This window comes from Podarcis filfolensis (assembly GCF_964270895.1).
Source record: "Podarcis filfolensis genome assembly, chromosome: 9".
Taxonomy (NCBI): Eukaryota; Metazoa; Chordata; class Lepidosauria; order Squamata; family Lacertidae; genus Podarcis; species Podarcis filfolensis.
Window position 1 is genome coordinate 54,803,301 of NC_139610.1, and position 18,138 is coordinate 54,821,438.

The 18,138-nt window shown below is 43.2% G+C and overlaps 1 long non-coding RNA gene across 1 annotated transcript in view; it reads right to left on the reverse strand.

Moving 5' to 3' along the window:
* Window positions 1–18,138, reverse strand: part of LOC310742607 — a 32,536-nt gene that overhangs the window by 5,021 nt on the left and 9,377 nt on the right. The window contains exon 2 of the long non-coding RNA XR_014538605.1: window positions 12,428–12,496. This is a non-coding gene — a long non-coding RNA (uncharacterized lncRNA). The remainder of the gene's footprint in view (window positions 1–12,427; window positions 12,497–18,138) is intronic.

Sequence of the window (18,138 nt, forward strand, 5' to 3'; positions counted from 1 at the left end):
TATGAAGAGTTGAGGAGTTGAAGAGCTGCAAAAGCAAGAAAGAACTGAAATCTTTAAGAGAGTTGGAACACTGTAAACTGTTAGAGAGCAAAGATGAACCAAGGAAGGAGCCAAGAGAAGGCCAGAAAGGGACCCAGAAGATGAGCTGACAGATGCAAATTGATAAGTTCAGGCTTAGTTTGAAGGAATCGTAGGGTAGGTATATCTGGATGCATTTAGCTCTGTACATTTTTATTACTATTTGCCCATGTGGGTAGCTACTGAAGCAGTGAAATTGGGGTTTATTCCTAAAATTATTTTCTCACAAACTATTTAACTTCTTGCCTTACTAAAACCTTATGTAAAAACATACTTTGTTTGGAGCTAGGGGAGAGAAATTGTCAGAAGTCTTGTTATTCACATACAGTGTAAGGGCTGGTTCGGGTAGTTAAAGTTCAAAAGGGGTTAGTAGAGGTAGCCAGAGAAACTTACAATTTATTTCCCTTCAGTAAGCACTAATGATGAAGCTTTGGTAATTTTCTGCTTTGCTCAATCAATTGGTTAGTTAAAAGGAAGCTGATAACCCTTATTTTGGCTTTACATACCATAAATCGCTCAGGGTTAGTGCTTTGCATGTGACCATAAACATTGAAATGCATTAAATGGCCAAGAATATTAGCCCCTTCGATCCCAAGAGACAGCTCCTCCCCTGTAAACATTGGATTCCTGCCTTCATAAAGTTAAAGTGCTGAAAGCAGATAATGATGCAGTCTTGATAGCTGGCCAATAACTATGAAATGAAGTTATATTTGTCTTAACATCTATGCATTTCTCACATGCAACAATACTTTTTGAAAAGTTGTTTTCAATGCATAGAGTATGTTCCACTGGATCAGTACACTTCTATGATATTTTGTGATTTTGGATATAGTAGTTGAGTTTAAATTCAGTCCACAGACATATTCAATAGACTCATCTGCCCACCCACTCTCAGAGGCATAACCTTTAGATACGAAGCTTGAGGAAGTAATCTGATTAATGGTAACTCTGAAAATGAGTGCACACACTGCTTCTGCTTCTTCTTCTTTTTTTTTTAAAAAAAGCAGAAGAGGGACTTGAGGGGGACTGTGGATTTACCAAGAAAATATAAGAAAACAAGAATTGGTCCTGGTATCTCCCACCCTATTTCAAGAAAACTCAATATGGAAAAGCACTGCCTGAATCTATCTCAAAAAACGAAATTGTACAGCTGGAAAAGGTTGACTGGTGTGAGATTCACACAGCTGGTATGGCATTTGCTGCCACAAGATGAAGTCATGGTCACCAACTTGATTAGCTTTCAAAGGGGATCAGTTAAATTCACAGAAGATAAGGTTATCAATGGCTACTAGCTATGACAGCTCCATTGTTCTTGGCACCTTTCTGTCCAGAGAGACAATGGAGTCAAATCGCTGCGTTAGTGAAGAGATTTCCCCAGGGTGCATGCCTAGGCAATGTGTATGGAGGTCCTGGGCTGGCAAGACAACAAAAGCCCCCTCTTTGCCTCACTAATGTGGTCCAAAGGAAATCAGTGCAATATGATTGACACCAGCTTGGCTGCAGGGATTACCATCTAACAGTCTTAGGAACTCTACTCTGGTTTTGGGTAGGGTTTAATCCTTAGCTTTTTCTTCTCCTGAAGATATCTTACAAGGCAGCAGAATTTTAGGACCACAGTTTTCCTTCTCCAAGATGTACTACCTTCCCAGGTTGACAAGCCTCATCTTGTCTGCTCAATGTGCCAGAGTCTGTCTTCACATGCAGGGGAAGTCCCTAACTCACTGAGGGTCTAAGACCCATCAGATGCCCTCACCTGGTTTAGCCGACCAGTTGAAACCCTTTCCCAGGGTGTGTCTGCTGTCACATCCTGATGGCTTCTGGAAGCCACAGGTGAGAGCTGAGTGCAGGGTGGGGACCAGAGATGGACAAACTACCCCAGAAGGAGCACAACATGTTCCCCACGAGAGTTACTGTCAGGGACTGGCTGGACGACGAGGAGTGGTGGGAAACGCTACCCAGGGAACCCACAAACCCCAGAGGAGGAAGGCTCAGAGCCAGGGAATTGGTTCTGACTGAGGAGAGGTCGAGCAGATTGGGAGGGAGCAGATTGGGAGGAGCGGCTGGATGCTGAAAGGGCAACAGGGTTTAGTGAGGAGGAAGAGCCAGTGACAGAGAGCCGTTCAGACCCTGAGGCTGAAGCAGAGGGGGGGGGGTCAGGTCAAGAGGCTGCTGAAGAATCCTGGAAGTCTCCCTCTCCTGCTGCTCCCCCTGGTCTCCAAGAACGTGCAGGATAATGACGAGAGAAGAAGAAGAGGAGGAGGAGGAGGAGGAGGAGGAGGAGGAGGAGGAGGAGGAGGAGGAGTTTGGATTTGACATCCCACTTTATCACTACCCGAAGGAGTCTCAAAGCGGCTAACATTTCCCTTTCCCTTCCTCCCCCACAACAAACACTCTGTGAGGTGAGTGGGGCTGAGAGACTTCAAAGAAGTGTGACCAGCCCAAAGTCACCCAGCAGCTGCATGTGGAGGAGCGGAGACGCGAACCCGGTTCACCAGATTATGAGTCTACCACTCTTAACCACTACACCACACTGGCCAGAGACCAGAGGTGTGCAGACGTAGTTTGAGACTGCTTGGGAAACATCCAGGAGCCTGAGAAAGGATGGAAGGCTGGGACCTTCAGTCCTGGCAACAGCTCTATAGGGTCAAGACTGACTGGGAAGTGTTGCTGATTTGTATGCCATTTTCTTGAATAAAGAGTTAACTTCACTGACAACTGCCTCTGCCTCTACGTGCCAACCTGCACCTGATAGGTACTACCCCTTCCCTATACATCCAGATAGCTGCATAGTGCCTCCAATATCATAGGAGGCATGTCTCAAAACACCAGCTTCCAGGGAACAACAGTGAAAGAGAGCTAGTACACTCATGTCCTGCCAGTGGGATTCCCATGGGCACCTTGATTGGTCACAGTGGGGATATGTTTGTGGTCCAATGCAACAGGATTCTCTTCTTTCGTCCCGAATGATCTTTTCTGAACTGTAGCTATGCTTGAAACTAGGAAAACAGCAGCTATGGTAATGGATTATTCATCTGAGTAGACATTTTGTCCACTCAAACCACAGCAGAAGCTTGTCTTCTCTGCATATTTTGCCTTCATACATTATTACAGTAAGCTGAGTAAAATAATGGAACGAAACAGAAAGGCATTCCCAGCTGGCCAGAACAGCAGAAAAGAGAAACTGGATAACGTCTGTGAAAATTACTGTGGTGAAATTAGATGTGTACGTTAATAGAATATTATAGGAGAAATAAAGAACTCCGACTATTAACTAGCCGATCACCCACCAGAATCACATGCAAAAATATATTATATGTAGCATGCCAAAAAGGGGGGGGGGGCTTTCTAGAACAATTTGTGACACCACATAAGTTTATTTGGGCAATGTAGAGATCTCTCAGGGGGCTACATGCATCCTGCAAAGTTTGAGGTGGGGGGGGTTGCTCAAGGGTAATGAAACAAAAAAACCCAGAAAATTGTTCCTGACATATATAGCGCACTAAATAATAAAGGCCTTAAAATTTTATGACACTCCCAGGATAAAGGGAAGTCTGTTTTGATAGCAGATTTAATTCTCTGCAGTTATAAAACACCAAGATTTACACAAAATTAGGGAGTGTAGTGAACCGGTGATGTACGCCAGAAATGTCACATCCTAGCGCACCATTAATTAATATATTACAGAACTGTCCCGAGACTCAAGTATTGTGGGCAGAGAAGTATTAATGGTAATAAAAGATCGCCTCAGATGGGATACCTCTGTGACTTCAGAAAGGATGCATTCTAAGCTTCAGAATGAGACTACCACATGCAAACAATAAAAATGAAAAATAAGATGTCACTTTGAATTTGCCTTGCTAGGCAAGTGCGTGCGTTGCTGATATTGGGGTGGTAGGGCTGGGGTGGGAGGCGTATTTCCTATTACACTTGTTGCAGAAGGATCAGGGAAGTGACAGAAAGAGGCTTGAGAAAATATACTGTTCTTGGACTCTGCTACGAGGTTGTAAAGTTGTTTCGGATATGAAATCAAAGATGGCATTTGCCTCAGGCTTTCATGGGTCAGACAGCCTGTTCCTGACAAACTTTTCTTGAAGTTCAGGAAGTCTTCTCTTGGTCAGTCTGCCTCTGACGGAAAAGTAGTAACTTTCCAGATTTGAACTGTTCTGGCATTTGCGTTGGGGCGACCTGCATGCCTCTCTACGGCGGGAGCAAATGAGAAGCATCTGCTAGTGCCACTTAGTCAAAAAAATTGCTTTACTGAATGTGTCAAACAACAGCAGCATAAGACCTTTAGGAAATCACCCTATCGAGAAAGAAATGTGTCCATAACGCTAAGGGAAAGAGAAGGCCTCTTTGCAGGTGAAACATCAAGCAAAGACAGCACCACTAACTTTTATTAAATGCATACTAAAGCAATAAGCCTCCATGTGAATTTTCGTTCCCATTCCATAACCTTGCAATACAAAGTGGGATTCGGGGGCAAACAATGTGGAAAAATTCAGAAGACAGCTCCATAAAGTTGGCCAGCTCTGAAGGAGACGAAAGATGGAGAGAAACACCCAACGGCAGCAGCAAACTGACCTTTCGCTGCCCTTCTTTGTCCAAAGAGCAAGCATCTGCAGCACTCAGAGATTTGTACAGCTCAGAAGCAGCATGTAAACATTTTCCTGGAGCACACCTAAAATATCCGTTGCCTTTCCTTGCACCGCTTGAGCCCTTTAAGCTGTTCAACTTTTCACCTGTGCACCTGTTAACACATTTTAAGGAAGTGCTAATGTTACCCAGAATGTATCAAACTAGCAAATACATCACCTAAGTGCATCCTGGCAAGAATAAATTAAGTGAGTTCAGAACAAAATGAGCTGTTGCAGTTCAAGATACTGGAAACTAACCAAACAATTAATAGTTCACTGAAAGATTATCCTCATCTGATATTTCTACACTTGTGAGGAATCCATCCCAGCTGCAAGCGGATGCAGGCATCACATCTGTCAATCCACAATGCTGGCTAACTTTAAACATACAGGCGCCCTGTGCTTGTTTTCTGACATCTTCAGAACAAGCGGACAATGTTTCAAAAGTAATAGGGTACTTGTTCCCATTTATTTAAGCTGATTATTTAAACGGTAAAAAACGTAAAAACAGCATTCACACTGATTTCATAAGTTATATACGCTTACGACCTCATTTTCTTCCCCAAGCGAAATATGGTTTTGCTGAATCTCTTGGTAGTAATAAACTGATCACACAATGGTGTTGACAGAGACAACATAAATAATCACAAATATGTGACATTTCAGTGAACCCCTGCCCCCAATTTCAAAATCTAAACTTTGGATGAGGAATTTTGAATTCAAATTTACAATTTGAATGTGAAATGTGTACCTGAAAAATATGAGTTATTTCAGTTAAGGTTGTAGAATTAAAATGTTTGAAATGCCTATAGTTGACATCTCTTGTGGCAAATATGTGTGTTTCAAATATGAAAGTTCATAGGTTGTCAAATACAATTTACTACTGTATGCTGTTTGCCTGATAAAGTCTGTTAAAAATTGCTTTCACAGCATGCAGATTTTGCTGAATACCACAGCAGAGATGGGAACCTATGACCCTCTAGATCAGCGGTTCTCAACCTGTGGGTCCCCAGATGTTGTTGGACTACAACTCCCATCATCCCTGAGCTCTGGCCTTGCTAGCAATGGGTGATGGGAGTTGTAGTTCAACAACATCTGGGGACCCACCGGTTGAGAAAGGCTGCTCTAGATATTGCTGGCCCTCCACCCCTGACCATTGGCCATGCTGTATAGGACTGATGGAGCCCAACAACTTCTGCAAGCTCTGGTACATTGAGCGTCCAAGACCAGCAGCAGGTCCAACAGTCAAGAAGGCAGTTTCTGCATGTCATGTAGAGGGAAGTGACAGGCAGATGGGGCTTATCAACCTGGGAAGGTAGCCCATCTAGGAGAAGGAGAACACTGATCCTAAACTTCTGCTGCTTTGTGGGATATCTTCAAGAGAAGAAAAAGGAGTAAATCCTACACAAATCTGGAGTGGAATCCCTAAGATTGTTGGATGGTGCCTTGTATGCCTCCTTATGGCAATTCCTGCAGCTAAGCTGATGTCAGTCATATTGCTCTGCTTTTCTTTGGACCACATCAGTGAGGCCGAGAGGAGGGTCTTGTTGTCTGGGCAGCCCAGGACCTCAATACACATTGCCCAGGCTTGCACCCCAGGGAGGTCACTTTGGTGATGCTAATGCAGCACTTTGACTTCATCCCGAGAGGTGCACTCCATTTTCTCTCAAGACAGATGGGTACCAATAAATTCAACTAAGTTTTACTCAGCGCAGACCCTTTGAAATGAATGGACCTAAATTGGTCATGTCCATTAATTTCAATGTGTCTACTGATATTGGACACAACCCCTAGCCTGTAGGATTAAGGAGTTCTTAAATATGGTTTTCCTCAGATAACGTGTGCTGTATGTGGGGTAAAAGTGTAGAAAATCCTTAATGTTAGCAGATATAATTAGGCATTCATGGAACCACAATCTTGGAATGAGGATCTTTTGTTTGTTATTGTTGGATGTCATCCTTCACATGATATAGCTCACATTTTATGGCACACAAATGCTATGAGTGCTTCATATAATACAAACTGGAATTCTGAAAGTATTTTTCTTATTATAGAAATCACACGCATCAGAAGCATTCCTGAAACCATTTTGTCCAGAGTAGACCTCAGAAGCTGGTGTGCTTACTCCAGGGTCAATGTTTTCAGACTTCTTGTGTGAAATAATTTCATAAGTCCATTACATAAATACCAGCTTCTCATGTCCAGTCCCCGGCCTCGTTCAGCTGGAGTTCCTGAATTAGAATTAATCTCATTCATCCTGATTTAAAGCTGCAGACATCATCTAATGCACACACAGAGCACATAGACTTTACATGGGGCCTTCCTCTCTTTGAAGGACTGCCTGGTCCAAGTCCAACTTAGACAAAGAAACCGTAAGAAGGAAGACTAGGGGCCTTGAAGTTACTCATCAGCTGACATTACCTCAACAACAGACTGAGCAGGCACACTGGTCACCTGAAAACAGTATTCCTTACTATGATGGGATGCAGAGGCGCCTAGTTGCCCCCAAGTTTGAGAGGGCCCGGCATGCATTGTGTATGTGTGATGTCGGGTTGTTGTTGTTGTTGTTGTTGTTGTTGTTGTTGTTGTTGTTGTTGTTGTTATATCTTGTAGACAGTGATGCATGTTAAAACACTGTGCCATTTATCACATTAATGTTCAAGAACAATTTATCAGAACTGGCTTTGTTGTATTTTGCTCTGCAGCAACAAATGCCCAGGCTATCACACTCTTCTGCCCCCAAACCCAGTGATCCTAAACCAACATATCCCAACTCTTTTAGCAATGGGTCCTTGGCGTATTGAGAACAACTAGAGGAAGGAAATCCTATAGACTAATATTTCAGCTAATGCCTTCTTCGTGAGGCATTCCGCCAAAATGTTAATCTGAAGCATTTCCTTCCTGCCGTTTTATTCAGACTTACCCTTGAGTGTTTGCAGTGATGGATATAGCTTTTAATGGACTCACTCTGACTATGGACAGTCTCAAAGGTAGGCAACGAAAAATCACAATGCGATCAGTCTGTACCTGGAACATCTGTACCACGAATGCTCGTAGATTTCCATCATTGATCTCAGCCAACTGCTTATATTCCAGAACCAAATCCACAAAGCAGTCACCCACCGATAAATCCTTCTTTTCCATTATTTTAAAAGACTTTAGCAGCAGCTGGGATGACAGAATTGCCACTCATTGGGGATTCTTATAGAGATTGCACAATATTTTACCAGATTCAGGACATCTTTCATCGTTTTCGGGTGTTTATTTTGGGAATCGCCTCAGCAAGTGTGCTTTAAACTTCATTTACGCTCATGAGATACTATTAAGGTTCTTTATTTTTAAAAATAAAAAAATTATCTAATACATTTGAATCTCAATTGTTTCTAAAGCGTTACCTGTTTAACTTCAATTAGCATTGCCATACAGAGGATGAGGCTGGAACCGTATTAGATTTACTCCACTGGGATCTTTCAACTAGGGACGTATGGATCAGTCTATTTCACATACGCCCACTCACAAATTAAGACCACTTCATCCATCCTCATCATCATCATACTGTTTCCAGATTAATCTGAGATTTTAAAAATTGATTGAAATGTATTTATTTTATCACATATTGCATAGTTGAACAAGTATTTCATCTTAATATACATGTATTTTATTTTAATATACACATTTCCAATCACATTTGATCCTAAAAATACATATTAACACATTTTAGGACATTTTTTGAACTTAAAACTATACCACAAAATTCAGAGTAGCACAAAATATGTATAATTATATTCTGATCCAATGATTTCTGTGGGAGTCCTCCAGCTGCACAGTGAGAATGAAACCATTATAACTTCTCTCAAAGGTCATGTTTCTTTAAGGAAGCGTTCCTATATGCATAGTTTATTTTATTTATTTCATAAAATTTATACGCCGCTTGGATGTATAAAGGGGGAGAAACCCTCAAAGCGGTTTACTAAAAGATAAAACCAAAAAAGAGAGAAAAATTCACAGCAGTACAAAACATACAACTTACCTTGACTATTTAAGCATCGGGTTGTCTTGTCTAAACAAGAATGTTTTTCTCACGCACCAAAAAAAAAAAAAAAAAAAAAAGTACAGTGAAGGCACCTGCTTGATCTCAATAGGCAGAGAGTTTCCAAGTGCTGGTGCTGCCATACTATGCGATTAAGTTCTTACAAATGTGGAACAGGTATTATGTGGCCCCTTTAGCAGAGCCAGTTCTGCTGATCTAAAACTAACAGCTGAGTAGGGCTCTACAAGCAAAGTGGAGGAGGGGGGGAAGGACCGCTAACTGTTCAGAACTACATAAGAAGAGCCTGTTGGATCAGGGCTGTCAGGTTTGCAGGTGGTTGCCAGGACTCTGACCTGTCTTTTACAGGTTTTATTTAGTGCAAACTATGCACAGTGCAGAAACCCAAAGTTCATGTCTGTCTCAGTCACTTACAGATTCCGGGAGTGCCCCCTTCCGGGTTTCCCCCCAACATAAGAACTTGGCCACCCCAAATCTCCGCCTCCCCTCCTTCCGTTTCACCCCTCTGCGAAAACTGGACGACGGAAGTGGCAGGTCTGTTTCCTGACCAGCCTGGCTAAGTGAGGCGCTTGGGATCACAGTAGCATCTGTGAGCCTTTCCCTCACCTCGCCCCTCCTTTCCTCCTCTGCTTCACTGGAGGCATGGCTCTCTCCACTGCCTGAGGAAGAGCTACTTCTCAGCAATGTTGGAGGCTCCCTGTATTCTTGTGCCCCCTTTCTGATGGCAGTCCCCTGACAAGGCACATAGCCCACACAGTCCAGCATTCTGGTCTCACAGTGGCCAAAAATGTCTAAGGAAAGTTCATAAGGAACAGGATTCTCCCCTCCTGTGGTTTCCAGCAACTGGGGTAAATTCTTCTGTTTTTAAGTTATGATAACTAATCCCTGAATTTCCTGATTTTTAAAAAATTGCATCTGCATCCCAGCTTACCAAAAAAAAACCCCCCCAACCCTAACTCTATTGCTTTAGAAGACTATTTGAGGATTATATAACCAGCCCTGTTCATTCAGAGAATGAAACTTACTTAGGAGATGGTCCAAATTCATTCAAGATATTAGATCCTCCCACAGGCTTGGTGGCCTTTGAATAAACTCCAGGCTGACACAACATATGGGGTGAAGAACAGATCCCTTGCTATTCCAGGGCCGGAAAAAAAACTGGGAGGGATGCCTCATTTTGAAAGGTGTGGGTCTGTCCTCCTGCTCTGTGTAAAAGGAAAATTGTGTCACCCAGAAAGACAGCTCACTACTGCAGAGAGCTCCAAAGGAACTTTCCCTCATTGCATGCATCAACAACAAATAACAAATGCATGGAAATGAAAAATGTGCGAGCCAATTCCAGTTATTACTCTATGCAGAATGCCATTTCCCTCCCCCCCTATATTTGGAGTCTCTCACATGACTCTGAAGTCATTGTTGTCACCAGATGTGTGGTTTTCTTCCTCCTTCAGAGATGACTTCATGATCAAACTGGGACTTTATTGCATTTTTGATCCTCCTAAAATCCATGGCTGTGCAAATTAATGTTTTGGGTGCTGGCAATAGTGTGCTTCAGAATGACAGTTGCAAGAAAGTGCAGGGACATGGAGAATGCCCTTCTGGGCTTGTGGACTTCTTCTAGGCATTTGGATGGCCATTGTGAGAACAGAATACTGGGCTAGGAGGGCTAGCAAACATTATAACTGCAACCATGTTGTGTTTTTTTCCAGCCATGGGAGGTATCAACTCCTCAAACACAAACTGATGCTAGGAAGTCATACTGAATTATATGTTATTGTTATGCTTCTAAAAACGAAACAAAAACCCACCCAAACAATGTGAATCTTGACCCCTGACAGTTGGGTCCAGTCGTGGATGACTCTGGGGTTGCCGCCGCTCATCTCGCTTTACTGGCCGAGGGAGCCGGCGTTTGTCTGCAGACAGCTTCCGGGTCATGTGGCCAGCATGACTAAGCCGCTTCTGGCAAAACCAGAGCAGCGCATGGAAACACCGTTTACCTTCCTGCCGGAGCGGTACCTATTTATCGACTTGCACTTTGACGTGCTTTCAAACTGCTAGGTGGGCAGGAGCTGGGACCGAGCAATGGGAGCTCACCCCATTGCGGGGATTCAAACCGCCAACCTTCTGATCAGCAAACCCTAGGCTCTGTGGTTTAGATCACAGCACTACCCCCGTCCCATGTGAATCTTGATAAAGTGTAATAAGAAGGTTGAATCCACTCTGGAGGGGCACTTCTGCCTGCACATTTCATTCACTTACATGAAAAGCAAGGGAAAGACATCACTGTTTTTAGTTCCAGCATTAGAGTCAATGTGGGCGAAACAGAACTTCAGATTTAACAAATAAGACTTGAACCCAAATAACAAATAACATTGGAATGGCACAGAGTGGACATGGGACAGTTCAGAATGCTTCCAAACTTAGGGTTGCCATATTTCAAGTAAAAATCTGGACATTTTGCTGATTTCCCAAAATTCCCCCCAGATGCTAATTCCGTCATTGGAAAATCTGGACATATGGCAACCCTATCAAACTATACTGTAGCTTTGCTTAGTGAAGATATGCAAATGACAGTTTATTAAGTTGCCTTGTTTCTACTCACCATAATTAAGATTAACTGCAGTTAAGGGTTCAGATGACACACTAAACTTCAGTTAATATATATCAGAATGGAAAGCTTTCACAGCTGTGCCAGCCCAGGATTCACTATGACTTATTCTACTTGCACTAAGCCATGGTTTAGCATTCTGTCTGGATGCAGCAAAAGTTTCCCTGAATGCAAATAGCACCTTATTCATTCCAGTGAAGTCAAATCTATGCAAGCATTCCTTTGAATATCCAGATGGGCAAGATACTTTCTCCATTTATCTGAATGATTTAGCTGTGAACGAAAGCTCTGGACTGTGGATCAGGGATGGGGATCAGGTATAGATTTTCAGTTGCCATCGGGATGAGGAGTGAGTTAGAAGAACAAGTAACTTTTTGCATATGGACAGGAATTGGAGCTGCGATCTTCTCCCCCTTTCTCTCCACACTTTGCACCTCTTGACGGAAAAGAAACTAACACAAACAGAAAGCCTCTTGACTCCAAGGTATAAATGAAGAGCATCAGGCCAGGATCCAAACAGCCCCATAGCCATGCACAAATGCTTCCACATGTGTACGAAAGCTTCCCTGGAGGCTGTTGTCCAACCGCAGCTCTTTGCACCGTGTTGGACGCTGTTCTTGAAAATCCCTTGTGTTTCAAGACAAGCTTTTCAGGTTTGGGAGCATTGTGGTCAGGGGGCCTCAGCATCCCTATTGCATATATGGGACTCCCCACACAGTCCTTTGAATCCAGGCCCACAACTATTTTCACCATCTGGCCAGGACTTCAAGAACATTTGCTCCACTCCACTGAAGTCGATGGCAAAACTCCTGCCAACTTTAATGGAAGTAACACCAAGCCTGAAATTTAAGTTTCAAGGAATGCTGAACTGTGAAACAATCTACTTTGTTTTTCCTTTTACCCTTACGAAACAATTTGATTCCTCATAAATCATCCATATGCATGTCACTTTCCAGCAGAAAGGGTATTCAAACAGCAGAAATGTTTATAGATAGAGGCAAAGGCAAACAAATGTTATTAATTTCATCTAACTCTAGAGAAATTAATTTTAACACTTGCCAGAAGGTGGTTTGCTATGCAGTAGGATCTCACCCAAACATGTTTCCTTGCTCTTCTTCTCCAAAAGGACTTCCAAAGGCAATGGCACCATGTGAAAAACAACAACGGAAACTCTCCGTCAAAATTTATTAGAGGTACTGCTAACTGTGCAACCCACAAAATAAACCAAGCCTGGGACACATGCTAAAAAGGAGGCCCATGGATATATTTGTATGGGGTGGGGGAGTATTCTGGGCAAAGGGAACCTCGTAAAAGGATTAATAAACATGGGCAATCATTACCTAAGTGCAGTGGCGTAGCGTGGGTTGTCAGCACCCGGGGCAAGGCAAGTAATTTGTGCCCCTAACCTGTGGATTTGCGCCCCCAACCCATGGATTTGCGCACCCTAACCCTAACCCTCAGATGTTACGCCCACTGCGGCCGGCCCCCCCTGCACCCCCCATGCTACACCACTGCCTAAGTGATACAACTTGCAGTTCTCACAAAGCCAAGCTGTGAAGTGGTAACACAGAACAGTAACTTAAGGAACACTCACGTTTAAGTAATTCATTGAACCTTGGCTCTCTTCTCAGGAGCTATATTTTTCCATCAATGGCTACTACTGATGATGGCTATATTTGTATCACAAAGCCCCTATAAAGGGACCTCAAAGAATTGCAATGGAAATGGAAATTGGTGCAGAAGTTGCCAATGTTTGTTTATTCATCCCATATCCGGAACAGAAATCAATCGAGTGGCTATAATCCGCATTCAGTGCTGTTGTTGCTTGCGGTCCACAAACAATATGCAATTGATTTGCATGGTTTCCCCTATTTGCAGTGTGTTTCCTTTGCAATGAAATGCAAACTGGGTGGACAACATAATTTATGTAATTTCAATACAGCAGACAAACAATATGGTTTTTGACAGAAGGCAAACTTCAGAGGAAGAGAAACAGTGCTGCATGTGAGGAATACAAGTGTAAATGGGAAATGATGCCTTTTTACATCCCTATCTCTATGCCACTAAACACAGATTTTATTTTATTTTTGGCTGGAGAATGGCATCGCAAAAATCAGAGACGTATCTGTGTTGAAGTATAGCTGCCTTTTGGCTTGCATATTGTTTCAAGAAGCATGAATGAGAATGCAAACCAAACCTCAATTCTCCCCCCAAACCTGCTGATGGGATTGTGCTTCCAGGCTAGAGACCAGAGCTACCAAGTGGATTTGAACCTGGCAACCCTCAAGTGCCTATGGAAGATAGGTTAGTGACCAAATCCCCTTGGCTAAGTGTGTTCCCTCCCATTAAGATGACAAAGAAATATTCCAGACAACATTGAGAGTACTGGGACGAAGCCTGTGGCTTTTCGAAAAGAGCTCACTCAGATCTCTGAAATCCCATTGCATTTGTCTCCATCTCTGTTACATTTGCTGCTTTTCAAATCGCCTGAGTTATGTTCACAAAGGCCAAGATAAATACAGCATCACGATACAGCAGGCAACCGCTGCCCCTCCAAGCAGCATTTATCAACTATCTCTCATTGTTTGCTGACAGATGGATTTGTGTGCGGAATCGTAGCTGAATCAATGAAAAGCAAGTCCAATTGAATCCATTTGCGCACATGAAGCCTATTCCCACTTGATACCATCAAAAGCCGTCTTGGTGGCTAGTGATGCTGCAGCTGTGCAGAGAGGGCTGCTTTTTTGGACAGGTGTATCATATAACCACATTTCTTGGCATGGCTCGAATATTGAACTCTTGGAGGAAACCAGTCTTGCCTGGATTTGACACTTCCTGTGTAATAGCTTCCAAACAATACATCTATATGTATAACTCTCTCCTGCTCCCTTTGCATCATTATTGATGTCTGAAGAAAGCTGATAGATGCTTCAGTATGTTAGACTTTATCCAGATGGGTACATTGGGGAGGGAGCATCACAATTGAATTTTCAGAGAAAGATCATTCAGGGTGAGTTGCACCATTCTCGGAATCAACAGGCAGTACAATGCAAGTCAAACTGGAATTATTTGCAAACCTGGGACCCATGTAGTTGTCTACTGTGCTCTTGCACCTCCTTTTCTTTCTCTCCTTTTGCTGCTATATCTAGCAAAAAGTTAAAAGAAAATGGCAGGTCTCTGTCCCAAGGAGCTTACAATCAATGCGAGGGTGCTTATTTTGGGGGGAATTTTGACAAATGTTAAAACAACTTAATAAGCATAGGCAAATCTTTCAAGGGGGTCTGACTCGGGCAGGTTACCTGCAGAAGTGCTGTGGAATGTGACAATGACATCTTTAGGTTCACCATTCTGGCTCCCACAGAGCCAGCTAACAGATCCCCACGGGTCAATTTTATATTTTCTCTATATATAATAAAAATGTAAGAATGTCATCACACAGCCCCCATTGGAGTATTTGTAGTGCCGCATCACAGTCCTTGATTTTCATTGTGTGGGAGGGGAGCAAATGTGAAACAGCAGTAGCCATGGCATGGGAGCAAGATGGGAAAAGCACTAAGAGGGGGAAAGCAGTGGTTTAAAACAAAGGTGGAAATTTGAGTAAATCAGGGACAAAGGGAACTGAGAGGGAGATGGTGGTTTTAACCAACAGCAGAGCTTTGAGTAAAATACTATGGAATATCTGAGGGCTCAACATCCATTATTGCTCTCACATGAGGCAGCTGAGCAATGGAAGAGGGAGACGTTTGAGTATAGTGAGAAGGGAGGAACACTGAAAGGAAAATGAATGACTGTTTTAAACAATGGCAGAAGTTTGAGTAAAGTGGGGGTGAAGGATCACTGAGAGGCAAACTGTGGTTTTAAACAACAGCAGAGGTAAAGGGTTTCCCCCATGAGGTTTCCCCCATATGCTTTCATCAGGATGATGCCGAAACTAAGAGTCTGTTTTGCAACGACATGGTAACACAGCTTTCTGGGAGTGGGGTGCAAATCTAGATTCAATATAATTCCACATCAAGGTGCTAAGCACTTTCATCTCCCACAAACCTCAGTGAGAACCCAAACACTCAGCACCTCACTGGCAAAGCTCAACACCTTGCAGGATTGGGTTCTTTCGGCACTGTAATTAACTCTATCACTTCAGTTAACATTTGATCTCAGGCAGCACATTTTGCATGGGACGCGCTACAGACTGTTAGGCCACGTCTTCGCTCTCTGATGTCTGCTTCAAGGAGACCTTGTGTGCAATGCAAAACAAGGCAGCAAAACCCCAGCCATTTGAGAGAATTATATCTGATGGCATTTACGGAAATTGCAAGACATAAATCAGCTAATTCAGCAAATGGCTTATTTTTTTAAAAAAGGAAAGGGGGGGGGAGAAAGAAAAGAAGAAAAGAAAAGAAGAATTGTTTTTAGCAACAACATGTCTGTAATCTAGACCAGAAACAGAAGGGGTGGGGGTGGAAATTCAGACCCCAGTGATCCAGGTTCTTTTTCTTCCCAAGCTTTATGATTTATAGCCCTGAATTTAAAGAATGCGAATTAAGACACGTGTTTGGTGACTGAAATGCGTACTCCACAGCTCTGCATGAGTGTGTGTGTGTGTGTGTGTGTGTGTGTGTAGGAGTATTGCAGAGTATAACACAGATGTTAAGAACTACAGCAGGAAATGTTGCCTTAGGCCCACAACATTTGTCATTGTGAACTCCAGTTCCCCAATCCTTCCCGATTGTTTTCCAGCAACATACTTAGCATGTGACCTTTATGTGGCTGCACAGTTTCTCCCAACTGTTTTCATAGCTCATAAAGCGTTTAGGAAGTGTTTATAAAAATTGCTCAAGGAACCTGTGCCACAGAGATCTTGAGCCGGGGTCTCCATGGCCCAACTTCGATTTAGTTCACAGAGAAGGGATAATTTTTGTGTGTGCGCGCATATTGTAAATGCCCTAGTAACATCTGTACACGAAGCCTCCTGGGGAAACACCGAGACACAGTCAGGTTTAATGTGTGTTATTTGGCCAAGTTTCTCGCACATGTGATGCTTGACTTACTTCCCCCATGAAATAACACATGCGAGTGCTTTCCTTTCCTTCTTTATTGATGGTCACTTTCAGTTATCTGACTGCGGTGGGAAGAGATATTATGTCATAAACACCACAGCAACATCTGCAAAGAATCCTCCTGGAATGCAGCATATTAGCTGTCAAACCCAAAGTTGACACTCGGATCAAAAGTCCACAATGTATGGCACTTGACCCATCATCTTGTGAGTATTCGCACAGCTTTTCAAGTGCGCTGTTGCAATTGGCTGCAGCCAGAGATAAGTCACATCCAAAATCTCAGGGTACTGCTCCCTAAGGGAATGCTCTGAAAGAGGCACAGGGAAGCACAGCCATGTTAAACTAAGACGTGTGGGGGCTTGGTATCACAAACAGGTAATTTAGATACCACAAATGGGACATCGGCAATAAGGTTCCCACACCCCACACCTTATCAGAGGGCCCATCTGAACTATACATTTAAACCATATCATACCATTTTCAACAGCCATGGCTCCCCCCAAAGACTCCTGGAAATTTGTTAAGGATGCTGAGAGTTCTTTCCCCAAAAGTGTTTCCCTAAAAGTGCTAGAGTTCCTGGGGAAGAGAGATTGATTGTGAAACCAATATGAGAATTGCAGCTTTGTAAGGGAGATGTTGTTGTTTAGTCATTTAGTAGTGTCCGACTCTTCGTGACCCCATGGACCAGAGCACGCCAGGCACTCCTGTCTTCCACTGCCTCCTGTAGTTTGGTCAAACTCATGCTGGTAGCTTCGAGAACACTGTCCAACCATCTCGTCCTCTGTCGTCTCCTTCTCCTTGTGCCCTCAATCTTTCCCAACATCAGGGTCTTTTCCAGGGAGTCTTCTCTTCTCATGAGCTGGCCAAAGTATTGGAGCCTCAGCTTCAGGATCTGTCCTTCCAGTGAGCACTCAGGACTGATTTCCTTAAGAATGGATAGGTTTGATCTTCTTGCAGTCCATGGGACTCTCAAGAGGTAAGGGAGATAGTACTTTCCTAAGAACTCTCAGAAGCCTTAGCATACTACAGTTCCCATGATTAATTGGGGGGGGAACCATGACTGTTGAAAGTGGTATGATACTGCCCTCATTGGACAGCACAGCTTTCCTGCATGAAGGATAAATCCTGATTAAATTCAGGGGAGGGGACACATGCTGGCATTTTGATGTCAATAGCATCCTGCGGATGCTGCAAAAAGCTTGCAGGCATGAGGAGCACCAGTCCCACAATAAACCCCCATTTGGAAGCACCCTGCTTGAAAAGACCATGGCTAGCCAAAGTAATTAATGAAGCTATATTTCTTGCTAATGCAGATGTTGCTTGCTTCCCCCAGGAAATTGAATTTTCGTGAATTTCACATTTCCCCTCATTACCTCAGCCTACAGAAGAGGGAAATGTTAATTTCTATTTTTTCCAATTTGTGTTCTGTTAAGTATCCTTTGCCAAGGGCAAGTATTCCAAAGCAGCACACGGAGAGAAGAGGTGTATGGCATTTTAAACTGAATGCTGCAATTGCAGAATACAACAGGTGACTGCTGAACCCTCTACATCGGAAAAGTGAGTCTTCTACAGGAATCACATGCACTGGTTATAAAATCGTTGAGCATTCTAGGCTATCTAGTCCAATTTGCCACTCAGTGCAGGAAATGTGGTGCTAGAGAATCTGGCTATCTGTTCCCTGCAGCCAGAAATGAAGAACCCACCACTCTCTTA